The sequence below is a fragment of the Gadus morhua genome, chromosome 4 (genome assembly GCF_902167405.1).
Source record: "Gadus morhua chromosome 4, gadMor3.0, whole genome shotgun sequence".
NCBI classification, from domain to species: domain Eukaryota; kingdom Metazoa; phylum Chordata; class Actinopteri; order Gadiformes; family Gadidae; genus Gadus; species Gadus morhua.
This window is the reverse complement of record NC_044051.1, coordinates 27,723,952-27,737,107: the sequence shown is the minus strand read 5'-3', so window position 1 is coordinate 27,737,107 and position 13,156 is coordinate 27,723,952.

Genomic DNA, 13,156 nt, shown 5'->3' with positions numbered 1-13,156 from the left:
TCGAAAAAAAAACACTATTAATAGGCATTATGTTGGTCATGCCTAAAGGAGACATATTATGGGGTTTACCCAACAAGTAAACATAGTATATGAGTTCCAGAAAACATGTTTTTGAAGCTGTTGGCTGGAAATAGCTTTTAGGAATAAAAAATCAGTCAAAACCACCATTCTGCCCTGTCAAAGCCAACTATGCATCATCAATTTAGTGCATTTATACAGCACTTTTCTATCCACCACTCAAAGCGCTTTACAATGATTTTCACAGAAACCTGGCTCAACAGCAACGTTCCGGATAGCGCCATCGATCTAGCAGAACGCTACACTCTCCGTGCAGACAGAACGAAGGAGTCCGGTAAGACTAGAGGTGGGGGTCTGTGTATTTATGTTAACAAAGCTTGGTGCACGGACACTACCACCATCGAGAGTCACTGCTCGGATAACATAGAATATCTCATGCTGAAATGTAGACCTTTCTATCTGCCCAGTGAGTTTACATCCACCATTGTGACTGCAGCCTACATTCCCCCGGATGCTAATGCTGCATTTGCAATGAAAATACTGCACAATGCAATTAGTAAACAACAGACTCTGACCCCCGAGGCAGCCTTTATTGTTGCGGGTGACCTCAACCACTCCAACCTAAAGTCTGTGCTCCCCAAATTCCGCCAACATGTCTCCTGCCCTACTAGAGGAGACAAGACATGAGACCATGTTTACACAAACATAGCTGATGCTTACAAAGCCGTCCCCCTCCCCCACCTTGGTCAATCTGACCACCTCTCTTTGTTCCTACTGCCTAAGTACTCCCCACTCATCAGACGGGTGAAACCCACAGTGAGGACAGTCAAGGTTTGGCCAGAGGGTGCAGACTCTGCACTTCAGCAGCGCTTTTGGTAGCACTGTCTGCAGGGATTTTGCCACTCAGGCCACCATCGACTCCCACACGGACATTGATGTATACGCATCCTCTGTTCTGAAACGTATGAACTCTACTACACTTTTCTTCTTTACACGCAGTTAAGTCGAGAAGAGAGAAAATATATTTTCGTCTTTCAACAAGATCTGGTTCAGCCAATGGGCTACTCCGCTGATAGAAACAATGTAACTATCTGCTCCCTCCGCCATTTTAAGTAGAACAAATTAAAAATACATAGGTAGCCTACAAGCCAAAATGGAGAGGTGGCTGCTTAATAAATCGAACAAAAGCTCGGAAGTGCCATCTACCAGTGCGTCTACAGGCCGGTGAGAATAAAAAAGAACAACCGAGGCGTCGTTATTATCAGAAAGAATTTCTGAAGTATGGATTCACTTGCCAAGTAAAAGGTAACCTCGACCACCCACAATGTGTGATTTGCGGCGATGTTCTGGCGAATGAGAGCTTAAAACCTGTCAAAATGAAACGACATCTCGAAACCCGCCATCCCGAGGACGCTACGAAACAAATGACTTTCTTTCTGCAAAAAGAAGCTGCCCTGCAAGGTCAGAAGACCGCAGTGCATGAGCAAGCAACCTTGCCCGCCAAAGCTTTGGCAGCTTCCTACGAAGTGGCCCACCTTGTGGCAAAAGCACACAAGCTACACACAATTGCCGAAAGCCTCATCCTCCCTGCAGCAATTGCGATGACCACCGCAAAGCATTGTGAAAAGATTGCAAGTGCGCTCAAGCAAATACCCCTCTCCAATGATACAGTGTCCAAGCGCATTATCGAGATCGCTAATGACATGAAATGTCAGATAATCAAGAGAGTAAAAAACTGCAGGTTTTCTTTACAGTTAGATGAGTCTACTGACGTGACATGTGTCGCACAATTTTTGGTGTTTGTTCGCTACAGTTATGAAGGAAAACTTCACAAGGACATGCTGTTCTGCTCTCCGATGGGAGGAAGGTGTACCGGCAGTGACATTTTTAATTGTCTCAATGGTTGGATGGAAGACGCAGGGCTGCAATGGGCCAACTGCCTAAGCATATGCACAGACGGTGCGGCAGCTATGTTGGGGAAAAATAAAGGGCTGAAAGCAAAGGTCCTTAGCGTTGCACCACATGCCAAGTTCACCCATTGCATTATCCACAGAGAGGCCCTGGCGTCCAAGACACTTGAGCCCGAGCTTAACAAGGTTCTCCAGACAGCAACTAAAATGGTGAATTTCATCAAATCTCGCCCACTCAATACTAGACTCTTCTCTGTCAGGAAATGGGGTCTACACACAAATTCCATTCTGAAGTTATGTGGCTTTCACGGGGCAAGGTTCTTACACGCCTGTTAGAGTTGCGAAGCGAGGTGCGCACCTTCCTCTTAGACGCAAACTCCGCTTTTGCGCACCATCTCACTGACTCGGAATGGATAGCCCGTCTTGCTTATTTGTCATACATATTCGACAAATTAAATATGCTCAACCTGTCACTACAAGGCCTTAACACTAACATCCTGACCCTCTCAGACAAAGTGAATGCTTTCACAAAAAAGCTGCAGTGTTGGGCAGTCCGTGCGGAGAGTGGGGATTTTGAGATGTTTTCGGAGGTGCATGACTTTTTGGAGGAGGAATGTAAATTCATTGAAGGCCTCCATCAACGTTCATCTCCAAAGCCTCCTCGAAAAATTCCATCAATATTTTCCGACGGGAAATGTGGAGAATTATGATTGGATACGACAACCATTCACCAGCTGCTCTTCAAACGATCTGTCACCTGAGCTCGAAGATGCGCTGCTTGAGCTATCCAGTGACCGAACCATACAGACATCGTTTGCCTCAAAATCACTGGATGAATTCTGGCTGTCGGTTGCGCAGGAATACCCCAGATTGTTCAAGGCTGCCATGGACATTCTAACTCCTTTCGGGTCGACCTATCTGTGCGAGAAGACATTTTCGTCCCTCGCATATATAAAAAATAAATACAGATGTCGGCTCAGCACCGTGGAGGAAAATCTCTGTGTCGCCGTATGCAGCATTCCTCCTAGAATTAACTTGCTATGTTCACGGAAGCAGGCCCGCCCTTCCCATTGAAATTGTTAAAGATAGTAAACCAGAAAAGCGAAATATAAAAATACCGTTATTGTTATCGCCATAAATATAATTCATGTAACGTTGTAAGCCTAATGCTGTGTGTGTGTGTGTGTGTGTGTGTGTGTGTGTGTGTGTGTGTGTGTGTGTGTGTGTGTGCTTTTGTGTGCGCGCGCGCCACGCACATAGTGTTCTGATCTGATAGCGGCAGCCTACACTTGTTTAATCGTGATTGTTGGTTTTATTGGTCGTTGTTCATATGGAATAAATAAAACTAATTACCTTGCTTACTATTTTTTGCTTGATTTAGTTGTTTGGGGAAAGTGGGGTCGTCAGACCTTACAATACTTTTTTGTGGGGTCGCCAGACAAAAGGTTTAAGAACCACTGGCATAGAGGATGCCATCTCCACGGCACTCCACTCCGCCCTCTCCCACCTTGACAACAACAACACCTATGTCAGAATGTTGTTTATTGACTTCAGCTCAGCGTTCAACACCATCATCCCCTCCAACCTGATCTAGTTAGGCGGCAGTAGCTCAGGTGAAGGTTGTTGGTTCGATCCCCGGCTTCACCAAGCAGAGTGTCGAGGTGTCTTTGACAAAGCACCTAACCCTGACTGATGTCGCGATGTGATGTCGAATCCAGACATCCTGCTGATGCTGGAACAGACTTACAACTCTCCAGCAGAAGCGCCCCAAGGCCATGAAATGCGTCGAGCGGGAAAAAATGATGATGATGATGATGATGATCACCAAGCTTACTGATCTGGGCATCAACACCTCCCTCTGCACCTGGATACAGGACTTCCTAACCAACAGACCACAGTCTGTCAGGTTGGATAAACACACTTCCTCAACCCTCACCCTGAACACTGGCGTTCCACAGGGCTGTGTGCTGAGCCCCCTCCTCTACTCCCTCTTCACCTACGACTGCACAACTATACATGGTTCCAAACGATTATCAAGTTTGCAGACGACACTACAGTGATTGGTCTCATCAGCAACAACGATGAGACGGCCTATAGGGAGGAGGTCCAACACCTAACTGCATGGTGCGCCAACAACAACCTGGCTCTCAACACTAAGAAGACGAAAGAGCTCATCGTGGACTTCAGGAAGGCTAGAGGTGGCACACACACCCCCATCCGTATCAACGGGACGGAGGTTGAGCTTGTCACCAGCTATAGGTTCCTGGGTGTCCACATCTCAGAGGACCTCTCTTGGACCCTCAACACCTCTAAGCTGATCAAGAAGGCTCACCAGCGTCTCTTCTTCTTGAGGAAATTAAAAAAGGCCCATCTGTCTCCTCAGATCCTGGTGAACTTCTGCCGCTGCATCATTGAGAGCATCCTTACCAACTGTGTCACAGTATGGAATGGCAACTGCTCTGTCTCTGACCGGTAGCCCTGCAGAGGGTGGTGAAAACTGCGCAACGCATCATCGGTTCCTCAGTCCCCTCCATCGAGGCTGTCCAGAGCAAGCGATGCCTGCGAAAGGCGCGCGGCATCTGCAAGGACTGTTCTCACCCCAACCACAGACTGTTCACCCTCCTCCCCTCCGGGAGGCGCTACAGGTCTCTCCGGACCCAGACTAGCAGGTTTAGGGGAAGCTTTTTCCCTGCGGCTGTCACCCTCCTAAACTCCTGATACTGGCCTTTAGCTCATCGGGAGCAGTAAGGGTGAGGTGTCATGGTCAGGGACACCTCGACACTCACGGAGGAGCCAGGGATTGAACTAGCAACCTTCTGGTTACTAGCCAAGCCACTCTACCTTATGAGCCACATGCCGTCCCTACACATCTTCGTTGCTATCACACACACACGTTGATGTCTTTTTAGCGTGTATTTAGTCCCCTGTTGATGTTGTTCAGCCTGAACCCTGCTCACAGCGGCAAGACAACAGGTGTTGTCATCATTTCGAACATTGTGTTTAATGTGTGTGTGTGTGTCTGTGCTCACCTTATGAAATGAAGAACTCGGGGCAAGGTGGTGCCACAGCAGATAGAAACCAGCAAACTGTATTGTTTTGGCTGGGTATTTTCCCTAGCTTTTTTGTTGTGGGGGATATGTGTGTGGAGTGTGTGTGTGTGTGTGTGTGTGTGTGTGTGTGTGTGTGTGTGTGTGTGTGGATGATGGCTTGTTTACGCACTATCAATGTGCACAGGTTAAACCAGCCATCACCGCACACACTCTCATACAGCATGTTGGAGAAAAAGCGCTACCAGCGTGTGTTTAGTCTGCTGTTGGTGTTGTTCATCTTGAACCCTGCTCACAGAGGCAAGACGCAACATTCCAGGGGTTGTCATTCACCTCGAACATTTATGGTGATTCTGTTACGGATTAGATCCGATAAGATGAATTATAGATCGAGGAGGTAAAGAAGGATAACCTGACAGCTGAACTGTGCTTTATTGACTTCAAAAAGGCATTTGATTCGATCCACAGAGGCACGATGGTGAAGAACCTTAAGGCCTACGGTGTTCCTCCCAACCTAATCCGGGCTATTGAGACCATGTACGCAGGAACAGATGCAAGGTGCTTACCTCAGATGGCAACACTGAGGAGTTTGATATCCTGGCTGGAGTAATGCAAGGGGACACACTAGCCCCCTTCCTCTTCATCATAGTCCTGGATTACGCGCTCAGAAAAGCCATGAGTGGGCGGGAGCAGGACCTCGGCTTCACCCTAACCCCAAGGAGGTCAAAGCGACACCCTGCAGTCGTCCTGACAGACCTGGACTACGCGGATGACATCAGCCTGCTCTCCAACAACATAGAGCAAGCACAGGAACTCCTGAACAGAGTGGAGCTGGAGTGTGCCAAGGTTGGACGTAGGCTAAACGCCAAGTAAACAGATGTCATCACCTACAACATCTCACCGGAGAATCAACCGCTGACAACAACTGGTGGCACTGTGCTGAAGGAAGCCGAGGACTTCAAGTATCTGGGCTCATGGGTCAACTCAACCGAGCAGGACCTAAAGGTGAGGAAGGCACTCACATGGAGGGCCCTGAACGGCATGACCTGTGCATGGAACTCCAACCTCCCCCGTCAAATCAAACTCAGCTTCTTCTATGCAACGGTAGAGTCTGTTCTCCTCTACGGCAGCAAATGCTGGCCCCTGAAGCCAAACTTGCAGAAGTCTTTAGACGGGTGCTACACCAGAATGCTGTGTGCAGTACTTAACATCAGCAAGAGGACACATGTTACCAACAGGATCCTGTATGAAGGAATACCAAGGGTGAGTGAGAAAGTAGCTGCCAGGAGAATGAGACTGGCGGGACGCTGCCAAAGACACCAAGAGCTGCCATCCAGCAAATTGGTACTATGGGAACCAACCCATGGGCATTGGTCTCGAGGACGTCCTACACTAACATACGTGGATGTACTCAAGAAGGATGCAGGAGCGCAAAGTACCAATGAACTGGCCAGATGTATGGAGAATCGGGAAGACTGGAAGAAACGATGGAGGGCTCGTCTGAGGACGACCTAGAGAGAGATAGAAGTATTAATTCAGAATAGTAATTCATTAATGACAAACACGTGTGTTCTGACCGTACTATGATGGACAAACATGGTCTCTTTGTGGTGCTACGGTCAATGAGCATGCAAATCCACACACAGACACGCACACACAAAAGGAAACACACAATGTTGCATGAGGGATGGAGGAGAGAGAGAGAGAGAGAGAGAGAGAGAGAGAGAGAGAGAGAGAGAGAGAGAGAGAGAGAGAGAGAGAGAGAGAGAAGACATCAAACAAAGGGAGACACTGTTAGGAGCGTGGGACGAGATGTGATTTACGAGGTTTCAGGGGAGGGGCTACAACCCCCGTGCTCAATGCAAATACTCACAATAGGTAATTAGTGCTCACTTGGAGACAGAACAGAGACAGAGGGAAGGTTATACATGTTTATGAACGCTTGTTCTTTGTTGGTATGATGTACGCGTGTGACTCCCCGATCAATCGAGGAATGTCCGTATGCATTCCTGTGTGTTTACTTTGTCTTATGTCATGAGTTGACCTGACTTTTAGGTGATTACATTCCTCCTGTTCTGTCTGATCAGTGAAAGCATAACGGATGTGTCTCAATATTTCCTATTTGGTCACTTAGCAGCACAGTGAATTCAATATTTGTTTGATGTGTGTTGGACTTCCTGTCATATCTACATTTATTTGTCATCGGCCTATATATTAAACGCATTTTACACTTTTTTTTTTATTCAACCTGAAGGTACGTCATTGGGGGGCCATCTTGTCAAACCTGTCATCACACCAAAGGCTGCGATATTCTACACCTGGAGCGTTGAACATGGTTTGACCTTGTAGAAAATGGCCAGTACTACACTCCACCTTTTCTCGCCTACTCCAAACATAAAGGACGCAGGTTTATTGTTACTGTTTTAGATATTGAACACAATGAGCAAGGATGCTCCGCTGCCGTGCAGTAGATCTCCCTGAGTGTGTATGTTGATGACTGGTTTAACGTGTGCACATTGATGACTCAATGCCCAACAGGTGTACAGCCTCACCCAGTCCCGGAGTCCAATCAGACTCGGCCAGGTGAAGCTGCATCACCAAGCCATCTTCCACACTCCCACATACCCAACACCAAATTGACTCTCCACACCCCCTAGAGGTACCTCCCCCCTCCATCCTGGAGACCAGAGGCCTGGGGTTCTGCCTTGCCTGGCTGAGGTCTCAGCAGAAGTGGCATTGGCTGGGCTGTCTGGACAGGGATGCTGGGATTGGGGTTGAGGTTCAGCTGGGCTGTGGTGGCAGCTCCTCAGAGGGCCGGAAACAGCCCGTGGAAGAGCCACCCTCTCCCAGGGCGACAGGGCTTTTCCCATTCTCCCTCATGAATCATGGGGTCCTTTGCTCCTGCGCTGGCTGGCTGGCTGGGCCGCTGTGGGCTGAGTGCAGGGGTGGCTGGCTGCAGAATGCTATCTGTGGTGGTTGCTGGGCTGCCTCCTTTATCCTCCTCTGCCCTCCACCACGTTGTTGGGGAATGGGCTGGTGCTGAGGGGTGGCTGTTCATCACCGCTGCTGGTGGCCAGTGTGTACCCTGGCCGCCCTTCTGGGGCCCCAGCGGTCTGGAGAGGCCACACATTGGGCTCCAGTCTAGCAAATGTTTCTTCACCTCACCTAGGTAACTTTTCTGGGCTCCTCCAAACAAAAAGGACGCACGGAGGTGAATCTGGTTTATTAGTGTGGTTGCTAATGCAAGCCCATCTACTGTTCTTCATAAGTTTTCTTTATTCAGTTTGCCGGTTTTTTGTGCAGTAAACAGCTCCTGCATACTTTCAGCTACAGAAACGGGCCAAAACATCCAGGCCATGGTTCCCGATAACGTCCACTCTTATCGTGTTACGAAGACTCCTACGTTAAGACTTATCAAAGTTGTTTACCTCTATAGGGGTGGTTCCCAAACGGTCACTTCCTAAGAAGGAGTCTTCTTAGGAAACACTCCTTACGACGTTCGTAAACGGCTCTGTCCAGAAAGAACATGCTGAAATCTATTGCTCAGAGATCGATTTTCCATTTCATGCGCAGGTGCATGACAGTGTTCTAAAAATATTGCAGTCTTTGCGAATAAATTATTGCAGCATTCTTCAAGGAAAGTGATCAAATCCAAAGGATAGCTTTTAACAGTTACTTTATTTGGTAAAGTATTTCGGTATGGTAAACTGATAACTATGAAGCAAAAGGAGGTTGAAGCGTGTCTTTGCACGTGCAGAGCGTCTCCCAGCTGACCAAAGCTATATTAACCCTATCCTATGGGCTGCCAAGAGATTCTGGCTTGCTCTGGCTCCAACCGTCTGTTATGGTATGGATCCGCAAGGCCCGGAAGTAGTGGGAGGAGCCGGTGTGACGTATTATCCTCGGCCTCCTCACCTGTCTGTGGTGCTGCCCTCTGTGGATGGAGCTGTTATTGCAGCCTTCAGTAAGGTCCTGCTCCCCTTGTGCTATGTATAGTATTTACAGCTTATATGTTTGGTCCTGCTTTCTAGGGTCTATGTGTGGGCAGCTTATGTTCTTAAAATATGTAACAAAATCATTGCTCCAAATCCTTCTGGTAGGCCTAAACATGTATTTAACCATGGGCTAACATAGCATAGCCTACACTGATTTAAAAAAATATATAGAAAATATAGAAACAGCGGAGGAGATTGAGCTCTCGGCGCGTGAGGCAGTAGCGGCGCTCAGCCTTGTTGAAGGTTTTGCTGAAATACACCACCACTCTCGCCCCCTCTGGCCACCCATGCCCACGGCGCTGGCATCCGTGTCCAGAGTATACTGCAACCCGGGGTCCAGGGGGATGAGGATGAGGGCCTCCGTCAGTGCCCTCTGGAGGGAGTTGAAGGCTTGTTGGCACTGTGGCGTCCAGGTGAAGTCCCTGTCCTTCTGCAGCAGGTGGTGCAGGGGGGCGGCTGTGCAGGAGAAACCTCGCACAAACTTCCTGTAATATGAGGCCAGGCCGAGGAAGCTCTTCAGCTGTCGTTGGTCAGTGGGTGTGGGCCCGTCTCTCACTGCATGCACTTTCTTCTCCTTTCTCATGAAGCGGCACTTATTCGGTTTTAATTTCAGGCCCGCCGCCGCCTTCTGTGCAGCAGCAGCCTCAGCCACTCCAGGACTGTTTGGAAGGAGCTCCCATGGGCCAGGATGTCATCCAAATACACCAGACATCTCTGACGGGGGATGCCAGCCAGCACCCTGTCCATGAGTCTTTCGAAGGCTGCTGGGGCGTTGCACAGGCCGAAACTGAGGACCCGAAACTGCCACAACCAGTCTTTGGTCTTGCTTCAGGGCTGAGGGGCACCTGCCAGTATCCGCTTCACAGGTCGAGTGAAAAGAAGCCAGACATCAAGATCAGTGACTCATTGATCCTGGGTAATGGATACGAGTCCTTTGTTGTTACACTGTTCAGCGGTCTGTAGTCCACGCAGAATCTCAACCTGGTCCTCCTCTTTTTCGACACCATCACCACTCCCGAGGCCCAGGGGCTGTCCGACGGTCATGCTATCTCTTTGCATCTCTTCAACAGCTCTGTCTACGGTGAGCCATGGGGAGGTGCTGGGGACGCGTCTTGCTGGGCCGTGCATTCCCAGTGTCTATTTCGTGTTGGACCATGTGTGTCAGGCCCACTTCATTGTCTGTTAGTGCAAAAATGTCAACCTGGTCTCACAGGAATACGTGAAATGACTACGGACGAATAACTCGAAATCCGTGGACACATCACGGAAACACGCCGATTTCCGTGATGTGGCCACCGAATTCGCTCCAATGCCAGTTAATGACGCTGATGTTCCGTGGCTCACACACGGATCCCCGTTTCAACGAGCGGGTCGACCACGGGGGCTTAACTCAAAACCCGGGGTGGTCTCACTGAAACACTTAAATTGTCCTTGTTGTGTCCACGGAAGTTGCTCCAATGCAAGTAAATGAAAATGATATTCCGTGGCACACACACAGATTCCCGTTTCAATCTGTGTGTGTGCTCCCGTTTCAATCTGTGTGTGTGCCACATTTGACCACAGCGGGGGCTTAACTCAAAATCCGTGGTGGTCTGACGGAATCACTTCAATTGTCCGTGATGTGGCCACGGAATTTGCTCTAATGCAAGTAAAGGACACTGTTATTCCGTGGCTCACACACGGATATCGGCGTGTTTCCGTGATGTGGCCACGGATTTCGAGTTAAGCGTTCGACCGTAGTCATTTCACGGATTCCTGTGAGACCATGTTGAAAAATGTCCGTAAAGTCAGATAACACCTTCCACAGCTCTTCCTGCTGCCATTGCTCCAATTGGTCACAGTTCTGTCTCCATAACTCTCTCCCCACCGACAACCTGTCCGTCTCCCCTACCATAGTTGACTGGGCTGGGGAAAATCAATGGGCGTGTGCAGAGGGGGGCTTGCTGGGGACATGGGGCACCAGTGGCAGGAATCTGCGAACAGGGGGGGTGTTTCTCTCTACTGGGGTTTTTGTGTCATGGCAGTGTTTTTCCATGGCTGTCCTGACCAGGGGGTGTGGCTTTGGGGACTGGGCGGGCGGTATCAGTTTAACAGTGGGGCCCCCGGGAAAGGTCAATGTGTTCTTCCCCAGGTCCAGCAGAGAGCGCGCAGCCCTCAAAAGGTCCAGCCCCAGTATGCAGCAGCTGGGCCACCCATACTGTAAAATCTACTGACAGACCTCCCACATTCAATGTCATCCTCCCCTTACCAAGCATAGGGTCCAACTCCCCAGTCACTTTCCACAGCTGCACCGTAGTCTGCTCCAACTGTGTCCCCACTGGAACTACATCTGGCCTCATCAGCCAACCCACCACCATCGTGGATTCTGTGTTCTCGTCTGCTTCAGGGGGGAGTGGATTCCCTCTGCCCCGTCTGTGCTGTTGTGCCCCTCCTTTATCTGCGGGAACAGCATGGGACACCGTACCCGGGGTCCGCATGTCCCGCCATTCCGACATGAGGTCATAAATATAATTTGCATCACTATTATTGTACTTTCATTATTTAATATGATTATTTCTTAGTTTCATGCGTAGTGTCCCACACTGACATTCGTCATTGGGGATAGTCACCGACCCTTTCGGCTCCCACACGGCTCTTCATATTGTAACGACCCAGCAGGACTATGGGGGGATTGATGGGGAGTTTGAGGGGGGAAGGAGTTGCCCTAGTTCAGCCTGATAGGCCAGTTGGGATTGGGGGCGGGTACAGCTAGCCAGTGTTTGGTATCGCCATATTGTTTTTTGGGCACTCCTCCAATCCCGGAGTTATTTGTACGGAAAGGATAATAAAGCCTGGTTCTGTTACGTATTTTAAGCACATAAGCTGCCCCCACATAGCCACTAGGAAGCAGGATCGAACACACAAGCTGCACTACCCTCACATAGCCACTAGGAAGCAGGATCGAACACATAAGATGAAATAACTTCTCCAGCCACAGATGGCAGCACCTTTAGACAGGTGAGGAGGGCGGAGCCAATACGTCACCAGTCGTAATGACTCCTAAGAAGGATGGAAGCTCAAGGTTTTGCGTCGACTACCGACTTTTGAATGACAGAACTGTGAAGGACGCCTACCCACTGCCACGGATAGATGAGTCCCTCGATTACGTGGCTAGCACAGCATGGTTCTCCTCATTGAACCTCCAGAGTGGGTACTGGCAAGTGGCCATGGCCCCAGAGGATAAAGCAACGACTGCCTTCACCACGGGACGTGGCTTGTGGCAGTTCACCACCATGCCATTCAGGCTATACAACGCCCCGGACACATTTGAAAGGCTGATGGAAAAGGTCCTTGTAGATATGCCCCCTGAACGCTGCCTCGTCTACCTGGATGATCTCCTTGTCCATGGACTATGTTTTGACTCAGCATTTGGGACCCTGATGTAGGTACTGGAGCGGATCAAGCGTGCACGCCTGAAGCTTCACCTGGGGAAGTGCAGCTTCCTACGGCAAGAGGTCTCCTTCTTGGGCCACAAGATCAGTGGAGCTGGCATCATGACAGAGCCAAATAAGGTAGCAGCCGTCAGGGATTGGCCTGCCCCCACTAACATCCACCAGCTGAGATCGTTCTTGGGACACACATCCTCTTAGAGGCGCTTTGTGGCTGGGTTCTCTACTGTAGCTGCCCCCATGTTCGTCTTAATGCGCAAAGACACACCGTACGAATGGGGACCACAACAGAATGCAGCCTTCCATGAGCTGAAACAGGCCTTGAGCCACAGAGTTGCCATTAATCCTTGACACGGACGCTAGCAACACAGGCCTTGGCACTGTACTCTCGTAGCTGACCCCTGACGGAGAGCGGGTTGTTGCTTACCACAGTCGTACCTTGGATAAGTCAGAGAGGAACTATTGTGTCACGCGCAAGGAACTGTTGGCAGTGATTGATGCAGTAAACCATTTCAAGCACATCCTCCGCAGCCTTCCATTCACCATTCGCACTGATCATGCTGCTTTGAAGTGGCTCATGTCCTTTAAAGAACCTGAAGGACAAGTCGCCAGATAGATCGAACAACTTATTGCAATATTCTTCGAAGAAAGTTGTCCAATCCCGGGTTGCTTTTAACTGACTTCATTTATTATGAAGTAGGCATGTTTCGGTATGGTAACTGAAGCTTAAGGGAGGGAATCGTATCTAACGCGTGGAG